Source organism: Salvelinus sp. IW2-2015, unplaced genomic scaffold, assembly GCF_002910315.2.
Source record: "Salvelinus sp. IW2-2015 unplaced genomic scaffold, ASM291031v2 Un_scaffold3019, whole genome shotgun sequence".
In the NCBI taxonomy this organism is placed as follows: domain Eukaryota; kingdom Metazoa; phylum Chordata; class Actinopteri; order Salmoniformes; family Salmonidae; genus Salvelinus; species Salvelinus sp. IW2-2015.
The window spans coordinates 37,198-49,355 of NW_019944311.1; the positions used below are offsets into that span (position 1 = coordinate 37,198).

Consider the following 12,158-nt stretch of genomic DNA (forward strand, 5'->3'; position numbering starts at 1 on the left):
GTGGTTGGGAGATGGGGGATGATAGGAAATAGGGAAACGGACAGCCATGGTTTAGGGTGATATAAGGTTAGATATTAGGGTGGTGTTCAACTATAAGCTATAAGTGAGTGCTGTTTAGTTTTTTTAATGAGCTTCTTGGCTCTTGTTACATAAGATGACTGACTTTTGACTGATGTTGTCCGCTCTGTCTGTGATGCAGTCTTTGACGATCTTCAGAAGATGTGTCTGTGACAGAGAGGGAAAGTGAGCTCAGCATATAGACAACACAGAAATAGATGCACAAGACACACGTCGACACACTCCAAACTGGCTGATGGTAAGTTACAACACACTCACACATACAGACACAGGCATAGACACACACACACACACACACATGCGTGCGAACGCACGCACACACACACACCGGTTGAATATGATGATGTGATATTTAATACATATGCAGTTTGTGTTAGATAATACTAATAATGCCTCCTTTCCTCTTTCTCAGGAGAGAAACTGACGGCTAGATCCCTTCAATCCAGACCAGTCTGGTCGACGCATCACCCCTCTTCAGAATGGTGCTGGGGATCTGTGTAGCCCTGGCAACGGTTGCATGGGAATCTATGCTTTCTAAAGTTGTAAAGAAGTGTTTTCAGGAAAGTAGTATCCGTCCATAACAAAGATTACCCTAGACCTAGATGATGTTGGAGTATTTTTGTACTTTAAAGACCTTTAAGATGATGAAGGACCCCATATTTTATAATGTTGTTGATCCTAAATAGTTTTAAAATGTGGTAAAAAACGAAATATTGTACATAAGTAAGTAATAACTTAGTAATATAAATTCTTATAGTTCCTGTGTTGTATGTAGCCACATTAAACTTGAGTTAGGATGTGTATATATTGATACATGTCCATGTGTTCTGACTGGCAGTACTGACTCAATGTACCAGTATAAAATCACTAGTACACTACTAATAGACTAGTACTCCTGAACATTTTGTGAAATGTCTGTATCTTTTATCAATGTCACTGTGAAAATGAGAGCAACATGAAATCTATTTTTTCATTTACAATCTCAAGATTTACCAGTTACTACTGTAATATTTCTACGTGTCGAAAATCCATTTTGTAAAGTCAGTTATACTGTTTGTGAAATTTGTTCAACAAAAATATTTGTATATATGATATATTTTACATTTTTTAATAAAAAGAGTATACATCATATGGGTATAAAATGCACAGATCATTTTTCATCGTCTACATGATTTAAAATCCTTTCTCTGTCAACATCCAACCACAGAGTAAAATATAGATTGAACATGTCGTTTTATCTCAATCAGTGTGCATAAAAAAAGTTACATTAATATACTTTTAAATGAAGAAAAACAACAATAAAATAGGAACAAAAAATATAAATATCAGGCTGTTAAAGTTCCGTTCTAGTAGGAGTCTTGTGGGTTTCTAATCAGAAATGCCAAGGCCCAAATGGCCCCTATTTCCCCAATAATAACAGACAAATGAAATAACAATGTCAGGCTGTTAGAATTCTCTTCTAATATACGAGTCTTGTGGTGGTAATAGGCTTTAGGGCTTAGAAGCCCCTTCATTACATTTCCTTCTGAAGATGTTGCGAATCCTCCTCCTCATCTTCTTTGGTTTGTCATGCTCCACTTCCTGTCCAGCGCAGTCCTCAGAGACTGAGAAGACTGGCATCTTTCTTTGGTTTGTCATGCTCCACTTCCTGTCCTCGAAGACTGAGAAGCTGGTCATCTTCTTTGGTTTTCATGCTCCACTTCCTGTCCAGCGCAGTCCTCGAAGACTAGAAGGCTGGTCATCTTCTTTGGTTTGTCATGCTCCACTTCCTGTCCAGCGCAGTCCTCGAAGACTGAGAAGGCTGTCATCTTCTTTGGTTTGTCATGCCCCACTTCCGTCCAGCGCACACTTGAAGACTGAGAAGGTTGGTCATCATCTTCTTTGATGTCTGGAATGTGGTGCTGGTAGGCATCAGAAAGAGGTGCTTCTCTAGCCTCAGCCTCATATACCAGCTGTAGATAGCTGTCTGTTAGGATGGGCTCCAGAACTTAGAGCATGTTCTCCATCATACTCTGGGTAATAAGTCCCTCCTGTTTAGCAAGCAACCGATCAGGTACACTCTTAGCTATCCACAAGTACAAGGAAACCTCATAGAGGTTGAAGATCTTTGATCCCAGTCCAAGTGCTCTCGCCAGCACCGTTCTGGGGCTAGTATCTCCTCCAGGTTCTCCATGATGTCCGTGGCCACGTGTGGTCAATTTTTCAACAAATGATCAGGTCTATATAATTATCAAACATACATTAGTAATGGAAAGGAAACACAGACTCCTGTTAAAATACTCCTTTAGTAATACAATTTGTAGGCAGAAGTTGTACGGAGTACAATATAAACAGTATATGATAGTTTCCCCCAAGTTCTGCAAAATGTCTAAGACATCCTGTAACTCAATATCCTCTCCCAGTCTCCTCCTTCTGAGTTCCCTGGCAGCAACATTTTAATAAATCGAACCTCCCCTGACAGCAGTAACCATCTTGTGGGTTGGACCGAAACTTGACCTTTCATCACAAGTATAGAGTCATAACAAGGTGAACGAATGTAAGCATCTTCTAACAGGGGCTGGTTTCATCAGGTCTGTGGCAGCCTTGTGTTCTCAGAAAACCAGATAAGCACGGTGGGATCCAGACAGGAGGAGTCTTACGTAGACGCCTTCTGATAGTGTCTGAAGGTCACAACACTCAAAGCAGGTGTTAACAACACAGAGAGGTCTCCTGAGGAGACCTTACCATTTATCATAACATCATTTATTGAAAGTATAAGGCCTTGGTTTAACCCTCTTCACCACCTCCATGATCTGTGGACTGCTGAAGAGTGTTGACCAGCTGCCCCCCGTGACCTGGCTCCCATAACAAGGACCATAGGAGAGCTTCTGCATCCTTCAAAAGAGGGGTGACCTTCAGAGAAAGTCAGTTCCGAAAGGGTTTGTAATTCACTTGAAAAATGACCTGGGAGATAAAGTCCTGATGGTTTAACTGAGCACCACGACCTGCTTCGGGAAGGTCTTGGAGGCAGCTCGTCACCGTGGTCCCGATTTCAGTGAGGGCTCTTTGGACGATGTCCCTTGTGCTGTCTCTTTCTGCCGCCATGTCCACCAGGCTCTCCACGACCTCCCTGACTTCCTGGGAATCTCCACCTGGAGCATCTCCTCTGACCTGATCTCAGGTTTGGCATGTTTCTCTGCGTTGTCAATGAAGAGCTGCTGCTGCTCCACAATGAACTTAACATGTATTTCTCTCTTTTCCATGTGATCTCTAAATGCTCCTCTTATGACTTTTGCTAGAGGTTATAAACAGCAGTCTATAATAAGATATTTTATATATTCAATTTTCAATCAATTTGCAAAAAATGTCTACAATCCTGTTGACTTCGTCATTATGAGATATTGTGTGTAGATGGTGGAAAAAACAACAAATTTAACATTTAGAATTTCGGGCTTTAACACAACAACAATGTGAAATAAGTCAAGGGGTATGAATACTTTCTGAATGCATAGCATGTATTCCTTATGAAACACACAGCATGCCTCTATTACTACAGTATTACACTGAAAATAGTCACAAACAGGGATAAGAGAAGCCGTTCCCATTCCAGTAGACCGGAGAGACGGGCACGCTCCACATTGAGCTCTCTCCAAATGTCCTGCTTAATGTTAATGAGCCTGTGCCGACTCCTCACCTTCAATGTCTGTCTGTGAGTTTGAAGTGGAATACTGAGTTGCATATTAGCAGTGGCAAATGTTAATACGAATGAAAGCATTTACAACTCATTTGAACACCTGACACTGACAAGTCTTTGATCAGGCTATGATCTTCACACCGTTTTTTCTTTTTTTTACATTTTACTAGCATCATTAGACAATTCTTATTTCAAGACGCTAACATGGTTATGCTTTCAGGCAGACGACAGATTACTGTCAGGCTGATTCGATCTGCACTTCGTACTATCACGTCTACACTAGCTACGCTAGCATTAAGTTAAAGTGAAGTAATTTCTTACCAGCTCAATGAGGTAGGGGTTTCTCCCCTCTCTCTTCCTGAAATCTACAAATGAAACACAGAATGCATATCAGTCACTTTGTGTCAATATATCAGCAAAGAGACTTATCGTGTTTTGGCCATTATTTATTCTATTGTATTAGCTTCATTATTAGCTAAACAGGAAAGTGTTGGACAGGTTGACTGCCTGTGGACCTTGAGGTCTCTCTCCCTTTTTCAGGAAGGCTTTCTCAACATTGAAGAGATCCATCCCCTCGTGTGATTGACAGTGATGTAGGTTGACAGTGCAGCCTGCCCCTGAAGAGTCAGGAACTCTCTGATGAGCTTTCTCTATAAGACAGGCCATCATTAGCTCTGGAACCAGTTAGCAGAGGCTAACTGGCCATTCATTTGAACTCATACAAACTTATAAGGGATATGACGGGCCACGTTTTACCTATTATTTATCACTTCCTATGTAGTCTGGTCATCTTCTTTGGTTTGTCATGCTCCACTTCCTGTCCAGCGCAGTCCTCGAAGACTGAGAAGGCTGGTCATCTTCTTTGGTTTGTCATGCCCCACTTCCTGTCCAGCGCAGTCCTTGAAGACTGAGAAGGTTGGTCATCATCTTCTTTGATGGTCTGGAATGTGGTGCTGGTGGCATCAGAAAGAGGTGCTTCTCTAGCCTCAGCCTCATATACCAGCTGTAGATAGTTCTGTTGTAGGATGGGCTCCAGAACTTAGAGCATGCTTCTCCATCATACTCTGGGTAATAAGTCCCTCCTTGTTAGCAGCAAACCGATCAGGTACACTCTTAGCTATCCACAGAGATACAAGGCAAACCTCATAGAGGTTGAAGATCTTTGATCCCAGTCCAAGTGCTCTCGCCAGCACCGTTCTGGGGCCTAGTATCTCCTCCAGGTTCTCCATGATGTCCGTGGCCACTGTTGGTCAATTTCTTCAACAAATGATCAGGTCTATATAATTATCAAACATACATTAGTAATGGAAAGGAAACACAGACTCTGTTTAAAATACTCCTTTAGTAATACAATTTGTAGGCAGAAGTTGGTACGGAGTACAATATAACAGTATATGATAGTTTCMCCCCAAGTTCTGCAAAATGTCTAAGACATCCTGTAACTCATATATCCTCTCCCAGTCCTCCTTGCGTGAGTTTCCCTGGCAGCAACATTTTAATAAATCATTAATAAATCGAACCTCCCCTGACAGCAGTAACCATCTTGTGGGTTGGACCGAAACTTGACCTTCATCACAAGTATAGAGTCATAACAAGGTGAACGAGTGTAAGCATCTTCTAACAGGGGGCTGGTTTCATCAGGTCTGTGGCAGCCTTGTGTTCTCAGAAAACCAGATAAGCACAGGTGGGATCCAGACAGGAGGAGTCTGAACGTAGACCCTTCTGATAGTGTCTGAAGGTCACAACACTCAAAGCAGGTGTTAACAACACAGAGAGGTCTCCTGAGGAGACCTTACCATTTATCATAACATCATTTATTGAAAGGTATAAGGCCTTGGTTTAACCCTCTTCACCACCTCCAAGTGATCTGTGGACTGCTGAAGAGTGTTGACCAGCTGCCCCCGTGACCTGGACCCATAACAAGGACCATAGGAGAGCTTCTGCATCCTTCAAAAGAGGGGTGACCTTCAGAGAAAGTCAGTTCCGAAAGGGTTTGTAATTCACTTGAAAAATGACCTGGGAGATAATGTCCTGATGGTTTAACTGAGCACCACGACCTGCTTCGGGAAGGTCTTGGAGGCAGCTCGTCACCGTTGGTCCCGATTTCACTGAGGGCTCTTTGGACGATGTCCCTTGTGCTGTCTCTTTCTGCCCGCATGTCCACCAGGCTCTCCCACGACCTCCCTGACTTCCTGTGGAATCTCCACCTGGAGCATCTCCTCTGACCTGATCTCAGGTTTGGCATGTGTTCTCTGCGTTGGTCAATGAAGAGCTGCTGCTGCTCCACAATGAACTTAACATGTATTCTCTCTTTTCCATGTGATCTCTAAATGCTCCTCTTATGACTTTTGCTAGAGGTTAAACAGCAGTCTATAATAAGATATTTATATATTCAATTTTCAATCATTTGCAAAAAATGTCTACAATCCTGTTTTGACTTCGTCATTATGGAGTATTGTGTGTAGATGGTGTGGAAAAAACAACAATTTAATCCATTTAGAATTTCGGGCTTTAACACAACAAAAATGTGAATAAGTCAAGGGTATGAATACTTTCGAATGCATAGCATGTATTCCTTATGAAACACACAGCATGCCTCTATTACTACAGTATTACACTGAAAATAGTCACAAACAGGGATAAGAGAAGCCGGTTCCCTTCCAGTAGACCGGAGAACGGGCATCGCTCCACATTGAGCTCTCTCCAAATGTCCTGCTTAATGTTAATGAGCCTGTGCCGACTCCTCACCTTCAATGTCTGTCTGTGAGTTTGAATTTAGTGGAATACTGAGTTGCATATTAGCAGTGGCAAATGTTAATACGAATGAAAGCATTTAAACTCATTTGAACACCTGACACACTTGACAACGTCATTTGATCACTATTGACTCACACTGCTGTTTTTTTTTTTTACTATACTGGCAGTCATTAAGACAACTATTCAAGAGGCTAGACAGGGTTAACTTCAGGCCGAGATTTACCTTCAGCTCGATTCGATCTCGCAAATGTGTACTAGTACGCTCTAACACTAGGCTAGTCCGCCATATAAAGTTATAAAGTGAGTATATTTCTTACCAGCTCAAATGAGGTAGGGGTTCTCCCCCTCTCTCTTCCTGAAATCTACAAATGAAACACAGAATGCAATATCAGCACTTTGTGTCATATATTCAGCAAAGAGACTTATCGTGTTTTGGCATGTACTATTGTATTTAGCTTCATTATTAGCTAAACAGGAAAGTGTTTGGACAGGTTGACTGCCTGTGGACCTTGAGGTCTCTCTCTCCTTTTTTCGAGAAGGCTTTCTCAACATTGAAGAGGATCCATCCCCTCGTGTGATTGACAGTGATGTAGGTTGACAGTGCAGCCTGCCCCTGAAGAGTCAGGAACTCTCTGATGAGCTTTCTCTATAAGACAGGCCACATTAGCTCTGGAACCAGTTAGCAGGAGCTAACTGGCCATTCATTTGAACTCATACAAACTTATAAGGGATATGACGGGCCACGTTTTACCTATTATTTATCACTTCCTATGTAGGTCTACATAATTAAACGTTTTTTTTTTTTTTAATTCTAGGAAATGTTCCTACCTGCTCATCAAGGCATGACAGAAGCCAGTATGTGTGGATGCACTGGAATGCATGTTCACTACAACCTATTCTAAAGTGAAGAGAACCTAGAAATGTATCACGGAAATAATAATAAAAAAACAGAGAGATGTTATGCCACAACGCCAGATATAGTTATGAAGCGATTTGTCTTCATAAATGAATATTAAGGTGTTTACACAGTGACGTCACTTGATGGCGCTCAATGTCAAGCAACGTTTAGTCATCATACAATTGAATGTGCCATGTGGGCCGCAGTAAACCCATAGAGAGCCTTATACATTGCTAGAGGGCATTGTCAAATGTTAAGCGCAGCAGCACAGGGGAACCCAAGAGCAGACTCAGACCAGGAAACAGGTGAGAGATGAACCAAGATATTTATTGTAACACAGGGGAGAGGAAGTGCAGATCCAGGGAAGCTTGGATGAGTTGTAGGAAACCCGATGTGGAGGCTGAGGTTGGAGTGAGCCTGGTGACAGGGCAAACAGTCCGGAGGGGAATCCAAGGGAGTGATGATGAGTTGAATCCAGAACAGGTAGGAAATGTGGAACAGGAGACAGGAACCAGAGTCAGAGCGGCAAAATTTACTGGAGATTACGAATTGGCAGAGTGGAAGTGGCAGGATTGAGTATTTGTAGAGGTTATATTGCCTGTCTTATTCTTACACTTCTCCCAGTCATATTTAAGGTTAGAACTACCTTTCTAATGTCCTGATACTTCTTAGCTTGGAGTTGTATGTTTATGAATAACGACTACAGTATTTCACCTTTTAATGTGATATAGTATTGCTTACTAGGTGTGTCCAATCAATTTTGTAACCACTCCCTTTTCAATTAGGCTAATTGGAAAACTTGTTAAAAAGAGGACATGGATTCCTTTTTTAATTTTTTTTGTTACTCCCTGACGAAGGCCATGCAGGAAAACGCGTCGGTTTAAAAAAAACTTTTTCTATTGAACATGCCATACTAAATAAAGGCATTTAATTAATTATCATGAAGAGCTGCCTTTGTCCTCCTTTTCTTTGTGACAAAATATAAGACTATTCACGTATTTAATGATCTGAAATTATCTAGAATAATGAAAGAAAAACAAAATATCGAGGACAATTCACATAATTTAATGATTCTAATATGTTGTGTATCTAGAATTATGAGGCCTTTAGGAATAAAAGTAAGCCTGCTGTTAAGCAGAATACATGTAATGGAAATAGCAGATTCAACCTATTTAGGCAACTGAAATAATAACAATAGCCAGGTGGTCAACCTATTGGCAACTGAAATAATTAAAAATAGGCAGTATTCAACCTATTAGCCAACCTGAAATAAATAAAATAAGGCATTGTCAACCTATTAGGCAACTGAAATAATTAAAATAGGCCAGATATCAACCTATTAGGCAACTGACAAATAATAAAATAAGGCGTGTTCAACCTATTAGGCAACTGAATTAGAATAAAAATAGATTTAACAAAAAAAAAACAGCTTACAAATGTGTAGGCCAATTAAGGTCACAGTTATGAAACCTTAGGACAGTAAAGAGGGCCTTTTTTTACTTACTGACTCTGAAACACCAAAAGAAAGATGCCACAGGAGTCCCTGCCACTCTAATGCGTTGAACGTGCCTTAGGCATGCTGCAAGGAGGCCATGAAAAACTGCCAGATGTGGGCCAGGGCAATAAATTGCATGTCCGTACTGTGAGACGCTTAAGACAAACGCTACAGGGAGCAGACGGACAGATGATAGGTCCTCGCAAGTTGGCCAGACCAGTGTAACAACACCTACACAGAATCAGAGTACACGCTGTGCTTACAGGGAAGACATCCTCCTCCCTCATGGTGCGTACCTCTCCGCAGGCTCCTCCTGACATGACCCTCCAGCATGACAATGCCACCAGCCATACTGGGCTCGGTTCGTGTGCATATTTCCTGCCAAGGACAGGAATGTGCAGTGTTCTGCCATGGGCCAGCGAAGAGCCCGGATTCTCAATTCCCATTGAGCATGTCTGGGACCCTGTTTGGATCGGAGGGTGAGGGCTAGGCCAATCCCCACAGGAAATGTCCGGGAACTTGCAGATGGCCTTGTGGGGAGAGTGGGTAACTTCTCACAACAAGAACTGGCAAATCTGGTGCAGTCCATGAGGAGATGCACTGCATACTTAATGCAGCCTGGTGGGCCACACCAGATAGTGACCTGTTACTGTTGACCCCCCTTTGTTCAGGGACACTTATTCCATTTTGTTAGTCAACATGTCTGATGGAACTTGTTCAGTTTATTTTCTCAGTTGTTGAATCGTTATGTTCATACAAATATTTACCTGTTAAGTTTGCTAACATGTTCTACAGGGGACCGCAAGACCTCCGTTGTCATCATTGAGGTGGTTCCTTTACTACAGCGGACGAAGACCTCTGTGTTATCATTGAGGTGGGTCCTGTCTACAGGGGACGGAAGCCCTCCGTAGTCATCATGGAGGTGGTCCTTGTTCTTACAGGGGACAGAAGACCCTGTTCATCATTGAGAGTGTCCTTGGCGACAGGGGACGGAAAGACCTCTGATGTCATCATTGAGGTGGTCCTTGTCTACAGGGACGGAAGGATCCTCTGGGTCATCATTGGAGGTTGGTCCTTGTCATACAGCGGACAGAAAGAAGACCTCTGTGTCATTCATTGAGAGTGTTCCTTGTCTACAGGCGGACAGAAGACCTCTGTGTTATCATTGAAGGTGGTCCTTGTCTACAAGCGGGACAGAAAAGACCTCTGTGTCATCATTTGGAGTGGTCCGTTGTCTACAGGGACAGAAGACCTCTGTGTCATCATTGACGGTCGGTCCTTGTCTACAGGGCGAACAGAAGACCTCTGTGTCATCATGAGGTGCGTCCTTGAATCTACACCGGACAGAAGACCTCTGTGTTTATCATTGAGAGTGTCCTTTCGACAGGGACAGAAGACCTCGTGTCAGCATGAGGTGGTCCTTGTCTACAGCGGACAGAAGACCTGTGTAGTATCCCTTGAGTGCGTTCCTTGTCTACAGGACAGAAGAACCTCTGATGTATCATTGAGGTGTCCTTGTCTACAGGGGACAGAAGACCTCTGTGTCATCATTGAGGTGGTCCTTGTCTACAGGGACAGAAAAGACCTCTGTGTCATCAATGAGGGTGGTCTTACTACAGGGGACAGAAGACCTCTGTGTCATCATGAGGTGGCCTGTCTACACGACAGAAGACCTCTGGATTCATCATTGAGGTGTTCCTTGATCTACAGGGGACAGGAGACATCATTGTATCATTGAGGTGCCCTTGTCTAACGGCAGGACAGAAACCTCTGGTCCATCATTGAGGTGGTCCTTGTCTACAGGGGACAGAAAGACCATCTGTTGTCATCGATATGCAGGATGAGTCCTTGTCATAACAGCGGACAGAAGACCTCTGTGTTATCATTTGAGGTGGTGCCTTGCTACAGGGGACGGAAGACCTCTGTGTCTCATGAGCGTGGTCCTTTGTCTACAGGGGACGGAAGACTCTGTGTCATCATTTGAGGTGGGCTCCTTGATCTACATCGGACAGAAGACCTCTGTTCATCATTGAGGTGGTCCTTGTCTACAGGACAGAAGACCTCTGTGTCATCATTGAGGTGTCCTTGTCTACAGGGGACGGAAGACTCCGTGTCATCATAGGTGTTCCTTGTCTACAGGGGACGGAAAGACCTCTGTGTCATCATTGAGGTGTTCCTTGTCGACAGGGACAGAAGACCTCTGTGTCATCATGAGGTTGTTCTGGTCTACAGGGGACCAGAAGACCTCCGTGTCATTCATTTGAGTGGTCCTTGTCTACAGGGACAGAGACCTCTGTGCTCATCATTGAGGTGGTCCATTGGTCTACCAGGGGACAGAAGACCGTCTGTGTCATCATTGAGGTGGGTCCTTGTTACAGGGGACAGAAGAACTCTGTGTCATCATTGAGGTGTCCTTTGGTCACAGCGGAAACAGAAGACCTCTGTGTTTCATTGAGTGGTCCTTGTCGACAGGGGACAGAAGACCTCCTGTGTTATCAGTGAGGTGTTCCTTTGTCTACAGGGGACGGAAGGACCTCCTGCTGTCATCATTGAGTCATCTCTCTTCATTCTTAGCAGGCAAAAAAAACATGTAAATAGGGTCTCTTTCTTCATGACCTCACTGTAGTGATGATAGAGGTGGACTATGATGGTGAAAGCATCCTGTGGGTGGGATATACCACTGGAATCATAAGGACACCTCAATCTAGCTAACCGTGTTATGCCAAACGAGGTGCACTTGCAATTCTTTATTACAAATTGTAAAAAACAATTAAAACTATGACAAAACACAGACAAAATTAGAAAATGGTAATAAGAAAGCCTATATGAAGAAGTTCAGATGTGGAATCCACTTTTTATTGTAGTTTTTTCCTAAAAGCTGAGCCCTCATTACACAACATTACAAACCCCAGAAACAGCAGCCAGGGAAACATTCTACTTAATCATATTCTTCTTTTAGAGAACACCACTCTCATCTCCGGCTTCAAGGGAGCACTAAAACAATGACACGAGTATCAGGAAATGATTGTACTTCACAGGAGTTGGCTCACGCTTCACCTAAAAGGGCATAGGTCTGGAATAAATGAATGCAGTCATATTTTCCCCACTTTCTCCTTAAGAGGAGTTGGTTGATGAGGGTACATTTCAAATACGGTTCCTGGTTTTGACGTCACCACAGTAATGTCACGATCAGATAGTTACATCAGAATGGGTTTCAATTCATTATCCATTCTATTTCTTTCATCTCTCTCTTTTTT

The 12,158-nt window shown here is 42.8% G+C and overlaps 1 pseudogene; it reads left to right on the plus strand.

The window, feature by feature from the left end:
* LOC112075181 (heme oxygenase-like) overlaps nt 1-970 on the plus strand; it is a 6,752-nt pseudogene extending 5,782 nt beyond the window's left edge.
* Nucleotides 971-12,158: the final 11,188 nt, after the last annotated feature.